This window comes from Oncorhynchus mykiss, chromosome 10 (genome assembly GCF_057628025.1).
Source record: "Oncorhynchus mykiss isolate SJ-2025 chromosome 10, ASM5762802v1, whole genome shotgun sequence".
Classification (NCBI taxonomy): Eukaryota; Metazoa; Chordata; class Actinopteri; order Salmoniformes; family Salmonidae; genus Oncorhynchus; species Oncorhynchus mykiss.
The window spans coordinates 83107085-83127999 of NC_143031.1; the positions used below are offsets into that span (position 1 = coordinate 83107085).

The window sequence follows — 20915 nt, forward strand, 5'->3', positions numbered from 1 at the left end:
TCTTTCTATTTTCATGTTCTACTGTGTTATTGACTACGTTTGTTTACGTGTAACTCTGTGTTGTTGTTTTTGTCGCACTGCTGTGCTTTATCTTGGCCAGGTCGCAGTTTGTAAATGAGAACTTGTTCCTAACTAGCCTACCTGGTGAAATAAAACAATTAATTAAAAACCACCCATTGTAGCTACTACCGTGTCTTGTTGATGAAGTAGTAGGCTACTGTTTCTCCTCCATATCTGTGGGTCGTATGCCACCCTGTGGTCGATGGTGGAATCATATTTTACTGAGAGCAGAAAACAAGCGTAATGAAACTATTCCTACAACGTCTGGAACGCTACAAAACACCAGAAATAAATGGTGTCTTTCGGTTGGCTGTGTGCACGAATGTGATTTCAGCATTTTGGTACATCGCCTACTTGTGTGTTACCAGACCAACATTTAGACCAAAAATGCAATGTATTTAGAATTTCTACCGTGTTGCTTGATGGGAAAATAGTCGGTCCGTGATATAATATAGTAAAACAAAATGTATTGCTTTTTTCTTCGCCTTGTCCGCAACTGTATTCGTAAACGTCATTAAACCCTTTTCAATATGATGTGGTATTATCAGTAGTAGAAGTGGTAACCGTGAGTCAAACACCTTTGTCCTGGAAGGAGTACTCCTCTACCAACGTGTACAACTCATACTTACCTGGCAAGGGAGACACCGTGATCACGAAGGCGGTTCACCCAGGGCGAGGCTCAGCCATTGCACTCCGGCTGTGCTGACACCTGCGAATTTCTCAAAGATTGCATAATTTCTGGTAGTGGGGGACTGCGTTCGCGCTCTCCCCTGATCTTGATGTTAAAAATAATTTAGGGACATATTTATTAATTCAATGTGTTTTAACTCGCTCTTCTATTGAGTTTCGTGTTGAGAAGGACATTTGTCAACATTTGCATGTTCTTATCAGATGAATGGCTATAGAATGTAGGGTCTGTTTATGAGTCAACTAAGGCCTCAGAGATACATTTTGTCTTCTGATAACCCGGATGTGTGTGATATGTTATTGTAGCACTGGTGATTATGCCTGTCATGTCCTGATAATGTCAAGGCAAAGGCCTACTTGTGAATGGATCATTTTGTGCCCTCATGATGTAATCTGGATTGAGGTCTTTCATTTGCTAGAATATTAAATAATTTATAGGAGAGTTTGTAATTTAAGACCACAGTACATGTCAACCATTACAATGCCACAGAAATTTCCCTGGTCAACTATTACCATGAAAACAGACATTTCCCTGGTCAACCATTACCATGACAACAGACATTTCCCTGGTCAACCATTACCATGCCACAGTCATGTCCCTGGTCAAACATTACCATGACAACAGACATTTCCCTCGTCAACTATTACCATGACAACAGACATTTCCCTGGTCAACCATTACCATGACAACAGACATTTCCCTGGTCAACCATTACCATGCCACAGTCATTGCCCTGGTCAACCATTACCTTGACAACAGACATTTCCCTGGTTAAACATTACCATTCCACAGACATTTCCCTGGTCAACCATTACCTTGACAACAGACATTTCCCTGGTCAACCATTACCATGAAAACAGACATTTCCCTGGTCAACCATTACCATGACAACAGACATTTCCCTGGTCAACCATTACCATGCCACAGTCATTGCCCTGGTCAACCATTACCTTGACAACAGACATTTCCCTGGTTAAACATTACCATTCCACAGACATTTCCCTGGTCAACCATTACCTTGACAACAGACATTTCCCTGGTCAACCATTACCATTCCACGGACATGTCCCTGGTCTACAATGCCACAAACATTTCCCTGGTCAACCATTACCATGCCACAGACATGTCCCTGGTCCACTTATTTCCTGATGAAATCAGTCAATAAGATGGATTCTGTTGTTCCAAGATGCAGATCCATTCCACAGACATTTCTGCAGGTTTTTTTTTTGCAGTGAGAATGTGTAGTGAGGTATTCTGCCAAAAATGTATTTAGGCATATTAAAACACTTCAGTTTAACCCTGATCGCGAGTATCATCCTGTCAATTTACAGATACAATTACAAATACGAGTATGGCCATGTCACTGTACATAGATCTTTCTATTTTCATGTTCTACTGTGTTATTGACTACGTTTGTTTACGTGTAACTCTGTGTTGTTGTTTTTGTCGCACTGCTGTGCTTTATCTTGGCCAGGTCGCAGTTTGTAAATGAGAACTTGTTCCTAACTAGCCTACCTGGTGAAATAAAACAATTAATTAAAAACCACCCATTGTAGCTACTACCGTGTCTTGTTGATGAAGTAGTAGGCTACTGTTTCTCCTCCATATCTGTGGGTCGTATGCCACCCTGTGGTCGATGGTGGAATCATATTTTACTGAGAGCAGAAAACAAGCGTAATGAAACTATTCCTACAACGTCTGGAACGCTACAAAACACCAGAAATAAATGGTGTCTTTCGGTTGGCTGTGTGCACGAATGTGATTTCAGCATTTTGGTACATCGCCTACTTGTGTGTTACCAGACCAACATTTAGACCAAAAATGCAATGTATTTAGAATTTCTACCGTGTTGCTTGATGGGAAAATAGTCGGTCCGTGATATAATATAGTAAAACAAAATGTATTGCTTTTTTCTTCGCCTTGTCCGCAACTGTATTCGTAAACGTCATTAAACCCTTTTCAATATGATGTGGTATTATCAGTAGTAGAAGTGGTAACCGTGAGTCAAACACCTTTGTCCTGGAAGGAGTACTCCTCTACCAACGTGTACAACTCATACTTACCTGGCAAGGGAGACACCTTGATCACGAAGGCGGTTCACCCAGGGCGAGGCTCAGCCATTGCACTCCGGCTGTGCTGACACCTGCGAATTTCTCAAAGATTGCATAATTTCTGGTAGTGGGGGACTGCGTTCGCGCTCTCCCCTGATCTTGATGTTAAAAATAATTTAGGGACATATTTATTAATTCAATGTGTTTTAACTCGCTCTTCTATTGAGTTTCGTGTTGAGAAGGACATTTGTCAACATTTGCATGTTCTTATCAGATGAATGGCTATAGAATGTAGGGTCTGTTTATGAGTCAACTAAGGCCTCAGAGATACATTTTGTCTTCTGATAACCCGGATGTGTGTGATATGTTATTGTAGCACTGGTGATTATGCCTGTCATGTCCTGATAATGTCAAGGCAAAGGCCTACTTGTGAATGGATCATTTTGTGCCCTCATGATGTAATCTGGATTGAGGTCTTTCATTTGCTAGAATATTAAATAATTTATAGGAGAGTTTGTAATTTAAGACCACAGTACATGTCAACCATTACAATGCCACAGAAATTTCCCTGGTCAACTATTACCATGAAAACAGACATTTCCCTGGTCAACCATTACCATGACAACAGACATTTCCCTGGTCAACCATTACCATGCCACAGTCATGTCCCTGGTCAAACATTACCATGACAACAGACATTTCCCTCGTCAACTATTACCATGACAACAGACATTTCCCTGGTCAACCATTACCATGACAACAGACATTTCCCTGGTCAACCATTACCATGCCACAGTCATTGCCCTGGTCAACCATTACCTTGACAACAGACATTTCCCTGGTTAAACATTACCATTCCACAGACATTTCCCTGGTCAACCATTACCTTGACAACAGACATTTCCCTGGTCAACCATTACCATGAAAACAGACATTTCCCTGGTCAACCATTACCATGACAACAGACATTTCCCTGGTCAACCATTACCATTCCACAGTCATTTCACGGTCAACCATTACCATGACAACAGACATTTCCCTGGTCAACCATTACCATGCCACAGTCATTGCCCTGGTCAACCATTACCTTGACAACAGACATTTCCCTGGTTAAACATTACCATTCCACAGACATTTCCCTGGTCAACCATTACCTTGACAACAGACATTTCCCTGGTCAACCATTACCATTCCACGGACATGTCCCTGGTCTACAATGCCACAAACATTTCCCTGGTCAACCATTACCATGCCACAGACATGTCCCTGGTCCACTTATTTCCTGATGAAATCAGTCAATAAGATGGATTCTGTTGTTCCAAGATGCAGATCCATTCCACAGACATTTCTGCAGGTTTTTTTTTTGCAGTGAGAATGTGTAGTGAGGTATTCTGCCAAAAATGTATTTAGGCATATTAAAACACTTCAGTTTAACCCTGATCGCGAGTATCATCCTGTCAATTTACAGATACAATTACAAATACGAGTATGGCCATGTCACTGTACATAGATCTTTCTATTTTCATGTTCTACTGTGTTATTGACTACGTTTGTTTACGTGTAACTCTGTGTTGTTGTTTTTGTCGCACTGCTGTGCTTTATCTTGGCCAGGTCGCAGTTTGTAAATGAGAACTTGTTCCTAACTAGCCTACCTGGTGAAATAAAACAATTAATTAAAAACCACCCATTGTAGCTACTACCGTGTCTTGTTGATGAAGTAGTAGGCTACTGTTTCTCCTCCATATCTGTGGGTCGTATGCCACCCTGTGGTCGATGGTGGAATCATATTTTACTGAGAGCAGAAAACAAGCGTAATGAAACTATTCCTACAACGTCTGGAACGCTACAAAACACCAGAAATAAATGGTGTCTTTCGGTTGGCTGTGTGCACGAATGTGATTTCAGCATTTTGGTACATCGCCTACTTGTGTGTTACCAGACCAACATTTAGACCAAAAATGCAATGTATTTAGAATTTCTACCGTGTTGCTTGATGGGAAAATAGTCGGTCCGTGATATAATATAGTAAAACAAAATGTATTGCTTTTTTCTTCGCCTTGTCCGCAACTGTATTCGTAAACGTCATTAAACCCTTTTCAATATGATGTGGTATTATCAGTAGTAGAAGTGGTAACCGTGAGTCAAACACCTTTGTCCTGGAAGGAGTACTCCTCTACCAACGTGTACAACTCATACTTACCTGGCAAGGGAGACACCGTGATCACGAAGGCGGTTCACCCAGGGCGAGGCTCAGCCATTGCACTCCGGCTGTGCTGACCCCTGCGAATTGATTGCATAATTTCTGGTAGTGGGGGACTGCGTTCGCGCTCTCCCCTGATCTTGATGTTAAAAATAATTTAGGGACATATTTATTAATTCAATGTGTTTTAACTCGCTCTTCGTGTTGAGAAGGACATTTGTCAACATTTGCATGTTCTTATCAGATGAATGGCTATAGAATGTAGGGTCTGTTTATGAGTCAACTAAGGCCTCAGAGATACATTTTGTCTTCTGATAACCCGGATGTGTGTGATATGTTATTGTAGCACTGGTGATTATGCCTGTCATGTCCTGATAATGTCAAGGCAAAGGCCTACTTGTGAATGGATTATTTTGTGCCCTCATGATGTAATCTGGATTGAGGTCTTTCATTTGCTAGAATATTAAATAATTTATAGGAGAGTTTGTAATTTAAGACCACAGTACATGTCAACCATTACAATGCCACAGAAATTTCCCTGGTCAACTATTACCGTGAAAACAGACATTTCCCTGGTCAACCATTACCATGACAACAGACATTTCCCTGGTCAACCATTACCATGCCACAGTCATGTCCCTGGTCAAACATTACCATGACAACAGACATTTCCCTCGTCAACTATTACCATGACAACAGACATTTCCCTGGTCAACCATTACCATGAAAACAGACATTTCCCTGGTCAACCATTACCATGACAACAGACATTTCCCTGGTCAACCATTACCATTCCACAGTCATTTCACGGTCAACCATTACCATGACAACAGACATTTCCCTGGTCAACCATTACCATGCCACAGTCATTGCCCTGGTCAACCATTACCTTGACAACAGACATTTCCCTGGTTAAACATTACCATTCCACAGACATTTCCCTGGTCAACCATTACCTTGACAACAGACATTTCCCTGGTCAACCATTACCATTCCACGGACATGTCCCTGGTCTACAATGCCACAAACATTTCCCTGGTCAACCATTACCATGCCACAGACATGTCCCTGGTCCACTTATTTCCTGATGAAATCAGTCAATAAGATGGATTCTGTTGTTCCAAGATGCAGATCCATTCCACAGACATTTCTGCAGGTTTTTTTTTTGCAGTGAGAATGTGTAGTGAGGTATTCTGCCAAAAATGTATTTAGGCATATTAAAACACTTCAGTTTAACCCTGATCGCGAGTATCATCCTGTCAATTTACAGATACAATTACAAATACGAGTATGGCCATGTCACTGTACATAGATCTTTCTATTTTCATGTTCTACTGTGTTATTGACTACGTTTGTTTACGTGTAACTCTGTGTTGTTGTTTTTGTCGCACTGCTGTGCTTTATCTTGGCCAGGTCGCAGTTTGTAAATGAGAACTTGTTCCTAACTAGCCTACCTGGTGAAATAAAACAATTAATTAAAAACCACCCATTGTAGCTACTACCGTGTCTTGTTGATGAAGTAGTAGGCTACTGTTTCTCCTCCATATCTGTGGGTCGTATGCCACCCTGTGGTCGATGGTGGAATCATATTTTACTGAGAGCAGAAAACAAGCGTAATGAAACTATTCCTACAACGTCTGGAACGCTACAAAACACCAGAAATAAATGGTGTCTTTCGGTTGGCTGTGTGCACGAATGTGATTTCAGCATTTTGGTACATCGCCTACTTGTGTGTTACCAGACCAACATTTAGACCAAAAATGCAATGTATTTAGAATTTCTACCGTGTTGCTTGATGGGAAAATAGTCGGTCCGTGATATAATATAGTAAAACAAAATGTATTGCTTTTTTCTTCGCCTTGTCCGCAACTGTATTCGTAAACGTCATTAAACCCTTTTCAATATGATGTGGTATTATCAGTAGTAGAAGTGGTAACCGTGAGTCAAACACCTTTGTCCTGGAAGGAGTACTCCTCTACCAACGTGTACAACTCATACTTACCTGGTAAGGGAGACACCGTGATCACGAAGGCGGTTCACCCAGGGCGAGGCTCAGCCATTGCACTCCGGCTGTGCTGACCCCTGCGAATTTCTCAAATGTGGAAATCTCGATTGCATAATTTCTGGTAGTGGGGGACTGCGTTCGCGCTCTCCCCTGATCTTGATGTTAAAAATAATTTAGGGACATATTTATTAATTCAATGTGTTTTAACTCGCTCTTCTATTGAGTTTCGTGTTGAGAAGGACATTTGTCAACATTTGCATGTTCTTATCAGATGAATGGCTATAGAATGTAGGGTCTGTTTATGAGTCAACTAAGGCCTCAGAGATACATTTTGTCTTCTGATAACCCGGATGTGTGTGATATGTTATTGTAGCACTGGTGATTATGCCTGTCATGTCCTGATAATGTCAAGGCAAAGGCCTACTTGTGAATGGATCATTTTGTGCCCTCATGATGTAATCTGGATTGAGGTCTTTCATTTGCTAGAATATTAAATAATTTATAGGAGAGTTTGTAATTTAAGACCACAGTACATGTCAACCATTACAATGCCACAGAAATTTCCCTGGTCAACTATTACCGTGAAAAAAGACATTTCCCTGGTCATCCATTACCATGACAACAGACATTTCCCTGGTCAACCATTACCATGCCACAGTCATGTCCCTGGTCAAACATTACCATGACAACAGACATTTCCCTCGTCAACTATTACCATGACAACAGACATTTCCCTGGTCAACCATTACCATGAAAACAGACATTTCCCTGGTCAACCATTACCATGACAACAGACATTTCCCTGGTCAACCATTACCATTCCACAGTCATTTCACGGTCAACCATTACCATGACAACAGACATTTCCCTGGTCAACCATTACCATGCCACAGTCATTGCCCTGGTCAACCATTACCTTGACAACAGACATTTCCCTGGTTAAACATTACCATTCCACAGACATTTCCCTGGTCAACCATTACCTTGACAACAGACATTTCCCTGGTCAACCATTACCATTCCACGGACATGTCCCTGGTCTACAATGCCACAAACATTTCCCTGGTCAACCATTACCATGCCACAGACATGTCCCTGGTCCACTTATTTCCTGATGAAATCAGTCAATAAGATGGATTCTGTTGTTCCAAGATGCAGATCCATTCCACAGACATTTCTGCAGGTTTTTTTTTTTGCAGTGAGAATGTGTAGTGAGGTACTCTGCTAAAAATGTATTTAGGCATATTAAAACACTTCAGTTTAACCCTGATCGCGAGTATCATCCTGTCAATTTACAGATACAATTACAAATACGAGTATGGCCATGTCACTGTACATAGATCTTTCTATTTTCATGTTCTACTGTGTTATTGACTACGTTTGTTTACGTGTAACTCTGTGTTGTTGTTTTTGTCGCACTGCTGTGCTTTATCTTGGCCAGGTCGCAGTTTGTAAATGAGAACTTGTTCCTAACTAGCCTACCTGGTGAAATAAAACAATTAATTAAAAACCACCCATTGTAGCTACTACCGTGTCTTGTTGATGAAGTAGTAGGCTACTGTTTCTCCTCCATATCTGTGGGTCGTATGCCACCCTGTGGTCGATGGTGGAATCATATTTTACTGAGAGCAGAAAACAAGCGTGATGAAACTATTCCTACAACGTCTGGACCGCTACAAAACACCAGAAATAAATGGTGTCTTTCGGTTGGCTGTGTGCACGAATGTGATTTCAGCATTTTGGTACATCGCCTACTTGTGTGTTACCAGACCAACATTTAGACCAAAAATGCAATGTATTTAGAATTTCTACCGTGTTGCTTGATGGGAAAATAGTCGGTCCGTGATATAATATAGTAAAACAAAATGTATTGCTTTTTTCTTCGCCTTGTCCGCAACTGTATTCGTAAACGTCATTAAACCCTGTTCAATATGATGTGGTATTGTCAGTAGTAGAAGTGGTAACCGTGAGTCAAACACCTTTGTCCTGGAAGGAGTACTCCTCTACCAACGTGTACAACTCATACTTACCTGGTAAGGGAGACACCGTGATCACGAAGGCGGTTCACCCAGGGCGAGGCTCAGCCATTGCACTCTGGCTGTGCTGACCCCTGCGAATTTCTCAAATGTGGAAATCTCGATTGCATAATTTCTGGTAGTGGGGGACTGCGTTCGCGCTCTCCCCTGATCTTGATGTTAAAAATAATTTAGGGACATATTTATTAATTCAATGTGTTTTAACTCGCTCTTCTATTGAGTTTCGTGTTGAGAAGGACATTTGTCAACATTTGCATGTTCTTATCAGATGAATGGCTATAGAATGTAGGGTCTGTTTATGAGTCAACTAAGGCCTCAGAGATACATTTTGTCTTCTGATAACCCGGATGTGTGTGATATGTTATTGTAGCACTGGTGATTATGCCTGTCATGTCCTGATAATGTCAAGGCAAAGGCCTACTTGTGAATGGATCATTTTGTGCCCTCATGATGTAATCTGGATTGAGGTCTTTCATTTGCTAGAATATTAAATAATTTATAGGAGAGTTTGTAATTTAAGACCACAGTACATGTCAACCATTACAATGCCACAGAAATTTCCCTGGTCAACTATTACCATGAAAACAGACATTTCCCTGGTCAACCATTACCATGACAACAGACATTTCCCTGGTCAACCATTACCATGCCACAGTCATGTCCCTGGTCAAACATTACCATGACAACAGACATTTCCCTCGTCAACTATTACCATGACAACAGACATTTCCCTGGTCAACCATTACCATGAAAACAGACATTTCCCTGGTCAACCATTACCATGACAACAGACATTTCCCTGGTCAACCATTACCATTCCACAGTCATTTCACGGTCAACCATTACCATGACAACAGACATTTCCCTGGTCAACCATTACCATGCCACAGTCATTGCCCTGGTCAACCATTACCTTGACAACAGACATTTCCCTGGTTAAACATTACCATTCCACAGACATTTCCCTGGTCAACCATTACCTTGACAACAGACATTTCCCTGGTCAACCATTACCATTCCACGGACATGTCCCTGGTCTACAATGCCACAAACATTTCCCTGGTCAACCATTACCATGCCACAGACATGTCCCTGGTCCACTTATTTCCTGATGAAATCAGTCAATAAGATGGATTCTGTTGTTCCAAGATGCAGATCCATTCCACAGACATTTCTGCAGGTTTTTTTTTTTGCAGTGAGAATGTGTAGTGAGGTACTCTGCTAAAAATGTATTTAGGCATATTAAAACACTTCAGTTTAACCCTGATCGCGAGTATCATCCTGTCAATTTACAGATACAATTACAAATACGAGTATGGCCATGTCACTGTACATAGATCTTTCTATTTTCATGTTCTACTGTGTTATTGACTACGTTTGTTTACGTGTAACTCTGTGTTGTTGTTTTTGTCGCACTGCTGTGCTTTATCTTGGCCAGGTCGCAGTTTGTAAATGAGAACTTGTTCCTAACTAGCCTACCTGGTGAAATAAAACAATTAATTAAAAACCACCCATTGTAGCTACTACCGTGTCTTGTTGATGAAGTAGTAGGCTACTGTTTCTCCTCCATATCTGTGGGTCGTATGCCACCCTGTGGTCGATGGTGGAATCATATTTTACTGAGAGCAGAAAACAAGCGTGATGAAACTATTCCTACAACGTCTGGACCGCTACAAAACACCAGAAATAAATGGTGTCTTTCGGTTGGCTGTGTGCACGAATGTGATTTCAGCATTTTGGTACATCGCCTACTTGTGTGTTACCAGACCAACATTTAGACCAAAAATGCAATGTATTTAGAATTTCTACCGTGTTGCTTGATGGGAAAATAGTCGGTCCGTGATATAATATAGTAAAACAAAATGTATTGCTTTTTTCTTCGCCTTGTCCGCAACTGTATTCGTAAACGTCATTAAACCCTGTTCAATATGATGTGGTATTGTCAGTAGTAGAAGTGGTAACCGTGAGTCAAACACCTTTGTCCTGGAAGGAGTACTCCTCTACCAACGTGTACAACTCATACTTACCTGGTAAGGGAGACACCGTGATCACGAAGGCGGTTCACCCAGGGCGAGGCTCAGCCATTGCACTCTGGCTGTGCTGACCCCTGCGAATTTCTCAAATGTGGAAATCTCGATTGCATAATTTCTGGTAGTGGGGGACTGCGTTCGCGCTCTCCCCTGATCTTGATGTTAAAAATAATTTAGGGACATATTTATTAATTCAATGTGTTTTAACTCGCTCTTCTATTGAGTTTCGTGTTGAGAAGGACATTTGTCAACATTTGCATGTTCTTATCAGATGAATGGCTATAGAATGTAGGGTCTGTTTATGAGTCAACTAAGGCCTCAGAGATACATTTTGTCTTCTGATAACCCGGATGTGTGTGATATGTTATTGTAGCACTGGTGATTATGCCTGTCATGTCCTGATAATGTCAAGGCAAAGGCCTACTTGTGAATGGATCATTTTGTGCCCTCATGATGTAATCTGGATTGAGGTCTTTCATTTGCTAGAATATTAAATAATTTATAGGAGAGTTTGTAATTTAAGACCACAGTACATGTCAACCATTACAATGCCACAGAAATTTCCCTGGTCAACTATTACCATGAAAACAGACATTTCCCTGGTCAACCATTACCATGACAACAGACATTTCCCTGGTCAACCATTACCATGCCACAGTCATGTCCCTGGTCAAACATTACCATGACAACAGACATTTCCCTCGTCAACTATTACCATGACAACAGACATTTCCCTGGTCAACCATTACCATGAAAACAGACATTTCCCTGGTCAACCATTACCATGACAACAGACATTTCCCTGGTCAACCATTACCATTCCACAGTCATTTCACGGTCAACCATTACCATGACAACAGACATTTCCCTGGTCAACCATTACCATGCCACAGTCATTGCCCTGGTCAACCATTACCTTGACAACAGACATTTCCCTGGTTAAACATTACCATTCCACAGACATTTCCCTGGTCAACCATTACCTTGACAACAGACATTTCCCTGGTCAACCATTACCATTCCACGGACATGTCCCTGGTCTACAATGCCACAAACATTTCCCTGGTCAACCATTACCATGCCACAGACATGTCCCTGGTCCACTTATTTCCTGATGAAATCAGTCAATAAGATGGATTCTGTTGTTCTAAGATGCAGATCCATTCCACAGACATTTCTGCAGGTTTTTTTTTTGCAGTGAGAATGTGTAGTGAGGTATTCTGCCAAAAATGTATTTAGGCATATTAAAACACTTCAGTTTAACCCTGATCGCGAGTATCATCCTGTCAATTTACAGATACAATTACAAATACGAGTATGGCCATGTCACTGTACATAGATCTTTCTATTTTCATGTTCTACTGTGTTATTGACTACGTTTGTTTACGTGTAACTCTGTGTTGTTGTTTTTGTCGCACTGCTGTGCTTTATCTTGGCCAGGTCGCAGTTTGTAAATGAGAACTTGTTCCTAACTAGCCTACCTGGTGAAATAAAACAATTAATTAAAAACCACCCATTGTAGCTACTACCGTGTCTTGTTGATGAAGTAGTAGGCTACTGTTTCTCCACCATATCTGTGGGTCGTATGCCACCCTGTGGTCGATGGTGGAATCATATTTTACTGAGAGCAGAAAACAAGCGTGATGAAACTATTCCTACAACGTCTGGAACGCTACAAAACACCAGAAATAAATGGTGTCTTTCGGTTGGCTGTGTGCACGAATGTGATTTCAGCATTTTGGTACATCGCCTACTTGTGTGTTACCAGACCAACATTTAGACCAAAAATGCAATGTATTTAGAATTTCTACCGTGTTGCTTGATGGGAAAATAGTCGGTCCGTGATATAATATAGTAAAACAAAATGTATTGCTTTTTTCTTCGCCTTGTCCGCAACTGTATTCGTAAACGTCATTAAACCCTGTTCAATATGATGTGGTATTATCAGTAGTAGAAGTGGTAACCGTGAGTCAAACACCTTTGTCCTGGAAGGAGTACTCCTCTACCAACGTGTACAACTCATACTTACCTGGCAAGGGAGACACCGTGATCACGAAGGCGGTTCACCCAGGGCGAGGCTCAGCCATTGCACTCCGGCTGTGCTGACCCCTGCGAATTTCTCAAATGTGGAAATCTCGATTGCATAATTTCTGGTAGTGGGGGACTGCGTTCGCGCTCTCCCCTGATCTTGATGTTAAAAATAATTTAGGGACATATTTATTAATTCGATGTGTTTTAACTCGCTCTTCTATTGAGTTTCGTGTTGAGAAGGACATTTGTCAACATTTGCATGTTCTTATCAGATGAATGGCTATAGAATGTAGGGTCTGTTTATGAGTCAACTAAGGCCTCAGAGATACATTTTGTCTTCTGATAACCCGGATGTGTGTGATATGTTATTGTAGCACTGGTGATTATGCCTGTCATGTCCTGATAATGTCAAGGCAAAGGCCTACTTGTGAATGGATCATTTTGTGCCCTCATGATGTAATCTGGATTGAGGTCTTTCATTTGCTAGAATATTAAATAATTTATAGGAGAGTTTGTAATTTAAGACCACAGTACATGTCAACCATTACAATGCCACAGAAATTTCCCTGGTCAACTATTACCATGAAAACAGACATTTCCCTGGTCAACCATTACCATGACAACGGACATTTCCCTGGTCAACCATTACCATGCCACAGTCATGTCCCTGGTCAAACATTACCATGACAACAGACATTTCCCTCGTCAACTATTACCATGACAACAGACATTTCCCTGGTCAACCATTACCATGAAAACAGACATTTCCCTGGTCAACCATTACCATGACAACAGACATTTCCCTGGTCAACCATTACCATTCCACAGTCATTTCACGGTCAACCATTACCATGACAACAGACATTTCCCTGGTCAACCATTACCATGCCACAGTCATTGCCCTGGTCAACCATTACCTTGACAACAGACATTTCCCTGGTTAAACATTACCATTCCACAGACATTTCCCTGGTCAACCATTACCTTGACAACAGACATTTCCCTGGTCAACCATTACCATTCCACGGACATGTCCCTGGTCTACAATGCCACAAACATTTCCCTGGTCAACCATTACCATGCCACAGACATGTCCCTGGTCCACTTATTTCCTGATGAAATCAGTCAATAAGATGGATTCTGTTGTTCTAAGATGCAGATCCATTCCACAGACATTTCTGCAGGTTTTTTTTTTGCAGTGAGAATGTGTAGTGAGGTATTCTGCCAAAAATGTATTTAGGCATATTAAAACACTTCAGTTTAACCCTGATCGCGAGTATCATCCTGTCAATTTACAGATACAATTACAAATACGAGTATGGCCATGTCACTGTACATAGATCTTTCTATTTTCATGTTCTACTGTGTTATTGACTACGTTTGTTTACGTGTAACTCTGTGTTGTTGTTTTTGTCGCACTGCTGTGCTTTATCTTGGCCAGGTCGCAGTTTGTAAATGAGAACTTGTTCCTAACTAGCCTACCTGGTGAAATAAAACAATTAATTAAAAACCACCCATTGTAGCTACTACCGTGTCTTGTTGATGAAGTAGTAGGCTACTGTTTCTCCACCATATCTGTGGGTCGTATGCCACCCTGTGGTCGATGGTGGAATCATATTTTACTGAGAGCAGAAAACAAGCGTGATGAAACTATTCCTACAACGTCTGGAACGCTACAAAACACCAGAAATAAATGGTGTCTTTCGGTTGGCTGTGTGCACGAATGTGATTTCAGCATTTTGGTACATCGCCTACTTGTGTGTTACCAGACCAACATTTAGACCAAAAATGCAATGTATTTAGAATTTCTACCGTGTTGCTTGATGGGAAAATAGTCGGTCCGTGATATAATATAGTAAAACAAAATGTATTGCTTTTTTCTTCGCCTTGTCCGCAACTGTATTCGTAAACGTCATTAAACCCTGTTCAATATGATGTGGTATTATCAGTAGTAGAAGTGGTAACCGTGAGTCAAACACCTTTGTCCTGGAAGGAGTACTCCTCTACCAACGTGTACAACTCATACTTACCTGGCAAGGGAGACACCGTGATCACGAAGGCGGTTCACCCAGGGCGAGGCTCAGCCATTGCACTCCGGCTGTGCTGACCCCTGCGAATTTCTCAAATGTGGAAATCTCGATTGCATAATTTCTGGTAGTGGGGGACTGCGTTCGCGCTCTCCCCTGATCTTGATGTTAAAAATAATTTAGGGACATATTTATTAATTCGATGTGTTTTAACTCGCTCTTCTATTGAGTTTCGTGTTGAGAAGGACATTTGTCAACATTTGCATGTTCTTATCAGATGAATGGCTATAGAATGTAGGGTCTGTTTATGAGTCAACTAAGGCCTCAGAGATACATTTTGTCTTCTGATAACCCGGATGTGTGTGATATGTTATTGTAGCACTGGTGATTATGCCTGTCATGTCCTGATAATGTCAAGGCAAAGGCCTACTTGTGAATGGATCATTTTGTGCCCTCATGATGTAATCTGGATTGAGGTCTTTCATTTGCTAGAATATTAAATAATTTATAGGAGAGTTTGTAATTTAAGACCACAGTACATGTCAACCATTACAATGCCACAGAAATTTCCCTGGTCAACTATTACCATGAAAACAGACATTTCCCTGGTCAACCATTACCATGACAACGGACATTTCCCTGGTCAACCATTACCATGCCACAGTCATGTCCCTGGTCAAACATTACCATGACAACAGACATTTCCCTCGTCAACTATTACCATGACAACAGACATTTCCCTGGTCAACCATTACCATGAAAACAGACATTTCCCTGGTCAACCATTACCATGACAACAGACATTTCCCTGGTCAACCATTACCATTCCACAGTCATTTCACGGTCAACCATTACCATGACAACAGACATTTCCCTGGTCAACCATTACCATGCCACAGTCATTGCCCTGGTCAACCATTACCTTGACAACAGACATTTCCCTGGTTAAACATTACCATTCCACAGACATTTCCCTGGTCAACCATTACCTTGACAACAGACATTTCCCTGGTCAACCATTACCATTCCACGGACATGTCCCTGGTCTACAATGCCACAAACATTTCCCTGGTCAACCATTACCATGCCACAGACATGTCCCTGGTCCACTTATTTCCTGATGAAATCAGTCAATAAGATGGATTCTGTTGTTCTAAGATGCAGATCCATTCCACAGACATTTCTGCAGGTTTTTTTTTTGCAGTGAGAATGTGTAGTGAGGTATTCTGCCAAAAATGTATTTAGGCATATTAAAACACTTCAGTTTAACCCTGATCGCGAGTATCATCCTGTCAATTTACAGATACAATTACAAATACGAGTATGGCCATGTCACTGTACATAGATCTTTCTATTTTCATGTTCTACTGTGTTATTGACTACGTTTGTTTACGTGTAACTCTGTGTTGTTGTTTTTGTCGCACTGCTGTGCTTTATCTTGGCCAGGTCGCAGTTTGTAAATGAGAACTTGTTCCTAACTAGCCTACCTGGTGAAATAAAACAATTAATTAAAAACCACCCATTGTAGCTACTACCGTGTCTTGTTGATGAAGTAGTAGGCTACTGTTTCTCCACCATATCTGTGGGTCGTATGCCACCCTGTGGTCGATGGTGGAATCATATTTTACTGAGAGCAGAAAACAAGCGTGATGAAACTATTCCTACAACGTCTGGAACGCTACAAAACACCAGAAATAAATGGTGTCTTTCGGTTGGCTGTGTGCACGAATGTGATTTCAGCATTTTGGTACATCGCCTACTTGTGTGTTACCAGACCAACATTTAGACCAAAAATGCAATGTATTTAGAATTTCTACCGTGTTGCTTGATGGGAAAATAGTCGGTCCGTGATATAATATAGTAAAACAAAATGTATTGCTTTTTTCTTCGCCTTGTCCGCAACTGTATTCGTAAACGTCATTAAACCCTGTTCAATATGATGTGGTATTATCAGTAGTAGAAGTGGTAACCGTGAGTCAAACACCTTTGTCCTGGAAGGAGTACTCCTCTACCAACGTGTACAACTCATACTTACCTGGCAAGGGAGACACCGTGATCACGAAGGCGGTTCACCCAGGGCGAGGCTCAGCCATTGCACTCCGGCTGTGCTGACCCCTGCGAATTTCTCAAATGTGGAAATCTCGATTGCATAATTTCTGGTAGTGGGGGACTGCGTTCGCGCTCTCCCCTGATCTTGATGTTAAAAATAATTTAGGGACATATTTATTAATTCGATGTGTTTTAACTCGCTCTTCTATTGAGTTTCGTGTTGAGAAGGACATTTGTCAACATTTGCATGTTCTTATCAGATGAATGGCTATAGAATGTAGGGTCTGTTTATGAGTCAACTAAGGCCTCAGAGATACATTTTGTCTTCTGATAACCCGGATGTGTGTGATATGTTATTGTAGCACTGGTGATTATGCCTGTCATGTCCTGATAATGTCAAGGCAAAGGCCTACTTGTGAATGGATCATTTTGTGCCCTCATGATGTAATCTGGATTGAGGTCTTTCATTTGCTAGAATATTAAATAATTTATAGGAGAGTTTGTAATTTAAGACCACAGTACATGTCAACCATTACAATGCCACAGAAATTTCCCTGGTCAACTATTACCATGAAAACAGACATTTCCCTGGTCAACCATTACCATGACAACGGACATTTCCCTGGTCAACCATTACCATGCCACAGTCATGTCCCTGGTCAAACATTACCATGACAACAGACATTTCCCTCGTCAACTATTACCATGACAACAGACATTTCCCTGGTCAACCATTACCATGAAAACAGACATTTCCCTGGTCAACCATTACCATGACAACAGACATTTCCCTGGTCAACCATTACCATTCCACAGTCATTTCACGGTCAACCATTACCATGACAACAGACATTTCCCTGGTCAACCATTACCATGCCACAGTCATTGCCCTGGTCAACCATTACCTTGACAACAGACATTTCCCTGGTTAAACATTACCATTCCACAGACATTTCCCTGGTCAACCATTACCTTGACAACAGACATTTCCCTGGTCAACCATTACCATTCCACGGACATGTCCCTGGTCTACAATGCCACAAACATTTCCCTGGTCAACCATTACCATGCCACAGACATGTCCCTGGTCCACTTATTTCCTGATGAAATCAGTCAATAAGATGGATTCTGTTGTTCTAAGATGCAGATCCATTCCACAGACATTTCTGCAGGTTTTTTTTTTGCAGTGAGAATGTGTAGTGAGGTATTCTGCCAAAAATGTATTTAGGCATATTAAAACACTTCAGTTTAACCCTGATCGCGAGTATCATCCTGTCAATTTACAGATACAATTACAAATACGAGTATGGCCATGTCACTGTACATAGATCTTTCTATTTTCATGTTCTACTGTGTTATTGACTACGTTTGTTTACGTGTAACTCTGTGTTGTTGTTTTTGTCGCACTGCTGTGCTTTATCTTGGCCAGGTCGCAGTTTGTAAATGAGAACTTGTTCCTAACTAGCCTACCTGGTGAAATAAAACAATTAATTAAAAACCACCCATTGTAGCTACTACCGTGTCTTGTTGATGAAGTAGTAGGCTACTGTTTCTCCACCATATCTGTGGGTCGTATGCCACCCTGTGGTCGATGGTGGAATCATATTTTACTGAGAGCAGAAAACAAGCGTGATGAAACTATTCCTACAACGTCTGGAACGCTACAAAACACCAGAAATAAATGGTGTCTTTCGGTTGGCTGTGTGCACGAATGTGATTTCAGCATTTTGGTACATCGCCTACTTGTGTGTTACCAGACCAACATTTAGACCAAAAATGCAATGTATTTAGAATTTCTACCGTGTTGCTTGATGGGAAAATAGTCGGTCCGTGATATAATATAGTAAAACAAAATGTATTGCTTTTTTCTTCGCCTTGTCCGCAACTGTATTCGTAAACGTCATTAAACCCTGTTCAATATGATGTGGTATTATCAGTAGTAGAAGTGGTAACCGTGAGTCAAACACCTTTGTCCTGGAAGGAGTACTCCTCTACCAACGTGTACAACTCATACTTACCTGGCAAGGGAGACACCGTGATCACGAAGGCGGTTCACCCAGGGCGAGGCTCAGCCATTGCACTCCGGCTGTGCTGACCCCTGCGAATTTCTCAAATGTGGAAATCTCGATTGCATAATTTCTGGTAGTGGGGGACTGCGTTCGCGCTCTCCCCTGATCTTGATGTTAAAAATAATTTAGGGACATATTTATTAATTCGATGTGTTTTAACTCGCTCTTCTATTGAGTTTCGTGTTGAGAAGGACATTTGTCAACATTTGCATGTTCTTATCAGATGAATGGCTATAGAATGTAGGGTCTGTTTATGAGTCAACTAAGGCCTCAGAGATACATTTTGTCTTCTGATAACCCGGATGTGTGTGATATGTTATTGTAGCACTGGTGATTATGCCTGTCATGTCCTGATAATGTCAAGGCAAAGGCCTACTTGTGAATGGATCATTTTGTGCCCTCATGATGTAATCTGGATTGAGGTCTTTCATTTGCTAGAATATTAAATAATTTATAGGAGAGTTTGTAATTTAAGACCACAGTACATGTCAACCATTACAATGCCACAGAAATTTCCCTGGTCAACTATTACCATGAAAACAGACATTTCCCTGGTCAACCATTACCATGACAACGGACATTTCCCTGGTCAACCATTACCATGCCACAGTCATGTCCCTGGTCAAACATTACCATGACAACAGACATTTCCCTCGTCAACTATTACCATGACAACAGACATTTCCCTGGTCAACCATTACCATGAAAACAGACATTTCCCTGGTCAACCATTACCATGACAACAGACATTTCCCTGGTCAACCATTACCATTCCACAGTCATTTCACGGTCAACCATTACCATGACAACAGACATTTCCCTGGTCAACCATTACCATGCCACAGTCATTGCCCTGGTCAACCATTACCTTGACAACAGACATTTCCCTGGTTAAACATTACCATTCCACAGACATTTCCCTGGTCAACCATTACCTTGACAACAGACATTTCCCTGGTCAACCATTACCATTCCACGGACATGTCCCTGGTCTACAATGCCACAAACATTTCCCTGGTCAACCATTACCATGCCACAGACATGTCCCTGGTCCACTTATTTCCTGATGAAATCAGTCAATAAGATGGATTCTGTTGTTCTAAGATGCAGATCCATTCCACAGACATTTCTGCAGGTTTTTTTTTTGCAGTGAGAATGTGTAGTGAGGTATTCTGCCAAAAATGTATTTAGGCATATTAAAACACTTCAGTTTAACCCTGATCGCGAGTATCATCCTGTCAATTTACAGATACAATTACAAATACGAGTATGGCCATGTCACTGTACATAGATCTTTCTATTTTCATGTTCTACTGTGTTATTGACTACGTTTGTTTACGTGTAACTCTGTGTTGTTGTTTTTGTCGCACTGCTGTGCTTTATCTTGGCCAGGTCGCAGTTTGTAAATGAGAACTTGTTCCTAACTAGCCTACCTGGTGAAATAAAACAATTAATTAAAAACCACCCATTGTAGCTACTACCGTGTCTTGTTGATGAAGTAGTAGGCTACTGTTTCTCCACCATATCTGTGGGTCGTATGCCACCCTGTGGTCGATGGTGGAATCATATTTTACTGAGAGCAGAAAACAAGCGTGATGAAACTATTCCTACAACGTCTGGAACGCTACAAAACACCAGAAATAAATGGTGTCTTTCGGTTGGCTGTGTG

The 20915-nt window shown here is 41.2% G+C and overlaps 7 non-coding genes and 3 pseudogenes across 7 annotated transcripts; all 10 read left to right on the forward strand.

Moving 5' to 3' along the window:
• The first annotated feature begins 681 nt into the window (after positions 1-681).
• LOC149980609 (U1 spliceosomal RNA) lies at positions 682-833 on the forward strand (annotated as a pseudogene).
• A 1970-nt stretch (positions 834-2803) lies between these two features.
• LOC149980610 (U1 spliceosomal RNA) lies at positions 2804-2955 on the forward strand (annotated as a pseudogene).
• Positions 2956-4991: 2036 nt separating this feature from the next.
• On the forward strand, positions 4992-5136 carry LOC149980611 (U1 spliceosomal RNA; annotated as a pseudogene).
• A 1857-nt stretch (positions 5137-6993) lies between these two features.
• On the forward strand, positions 6994-7157 carry LOC149980612 (U1 spliceosomal RNA). The gene has a single exon (XR_016484183.1). It is a non-coding gene; the product is annotated as a U1 spliceosomal RNA (small nuclear RNA).
• Positions 7158-9026: 1869 nt separating this feature from the next.
• Positions 9027-9190, forward strand: LOC149980613 (U1 spliceosomal RNA). Its single transcript, XR_016484194.1, has one exon. It is a non-coding gene; the product is annotated as a U1 spliceosomal RNA (small nuclear RNA).
• A 1869-nt stretch (positions 9191-11059) lies between these two features.
• Positions 11060-11223, forward strand: LOC149980614 (U1 spliceosomal RNA). The gene has a single exon (XR_016484195.1). It is a non-coding gene; the product is annotated as a U1 spliceosomal RNA (small nuclear RNA).
• Positions 11224-13091: 1868 nt separating this feature from the next.
• On the forward strand, positions 13092-13255 carry LOC149980615 (U1 spliceosomal RNA). Its single transcript, XR_016484148.1, has one exon. It is a non-coding gene; the product is annotated as a U1 spliceosomal RNA (small nuclear RNA).
• A 1868-nt stretch (positions 13256-15123) lies between these two features.
• Positions 15124-15287, forward strand: LOC149980616 (U1 spliceosomal RNA). The gene has a single exon (XR_016484149.1). It is a non-coding gene; the product is annotated as a U1 spliceosomal RNA (small nuclear RNA).
• Positions 15288-17155: 1868 nt separating this feature from the next.
• LOC149980617 (U1 spliceosomal RNA) lies at positions 17156-17319 on the forward strand. Its single transcript, XR_016484150.1, has one exon. It is a non-coding gene; the product is annotated as a U1 spliceosomal RNA (small nuclear RNA).
• Positions 17320-19187: 1868 nt separating this feature from the next.
• On the forward strand, positions 19188-19351 carry LOC149980618 (U1 spliceosomal RNA). The gene has a single exon (XR_016484151.1). It is a non-coding gene; the product is annotated as a U1 spliceosomal RNA (small nuclear RNA).
• Positions 19352-20915: the final 1564 nt, after the last annotated feature.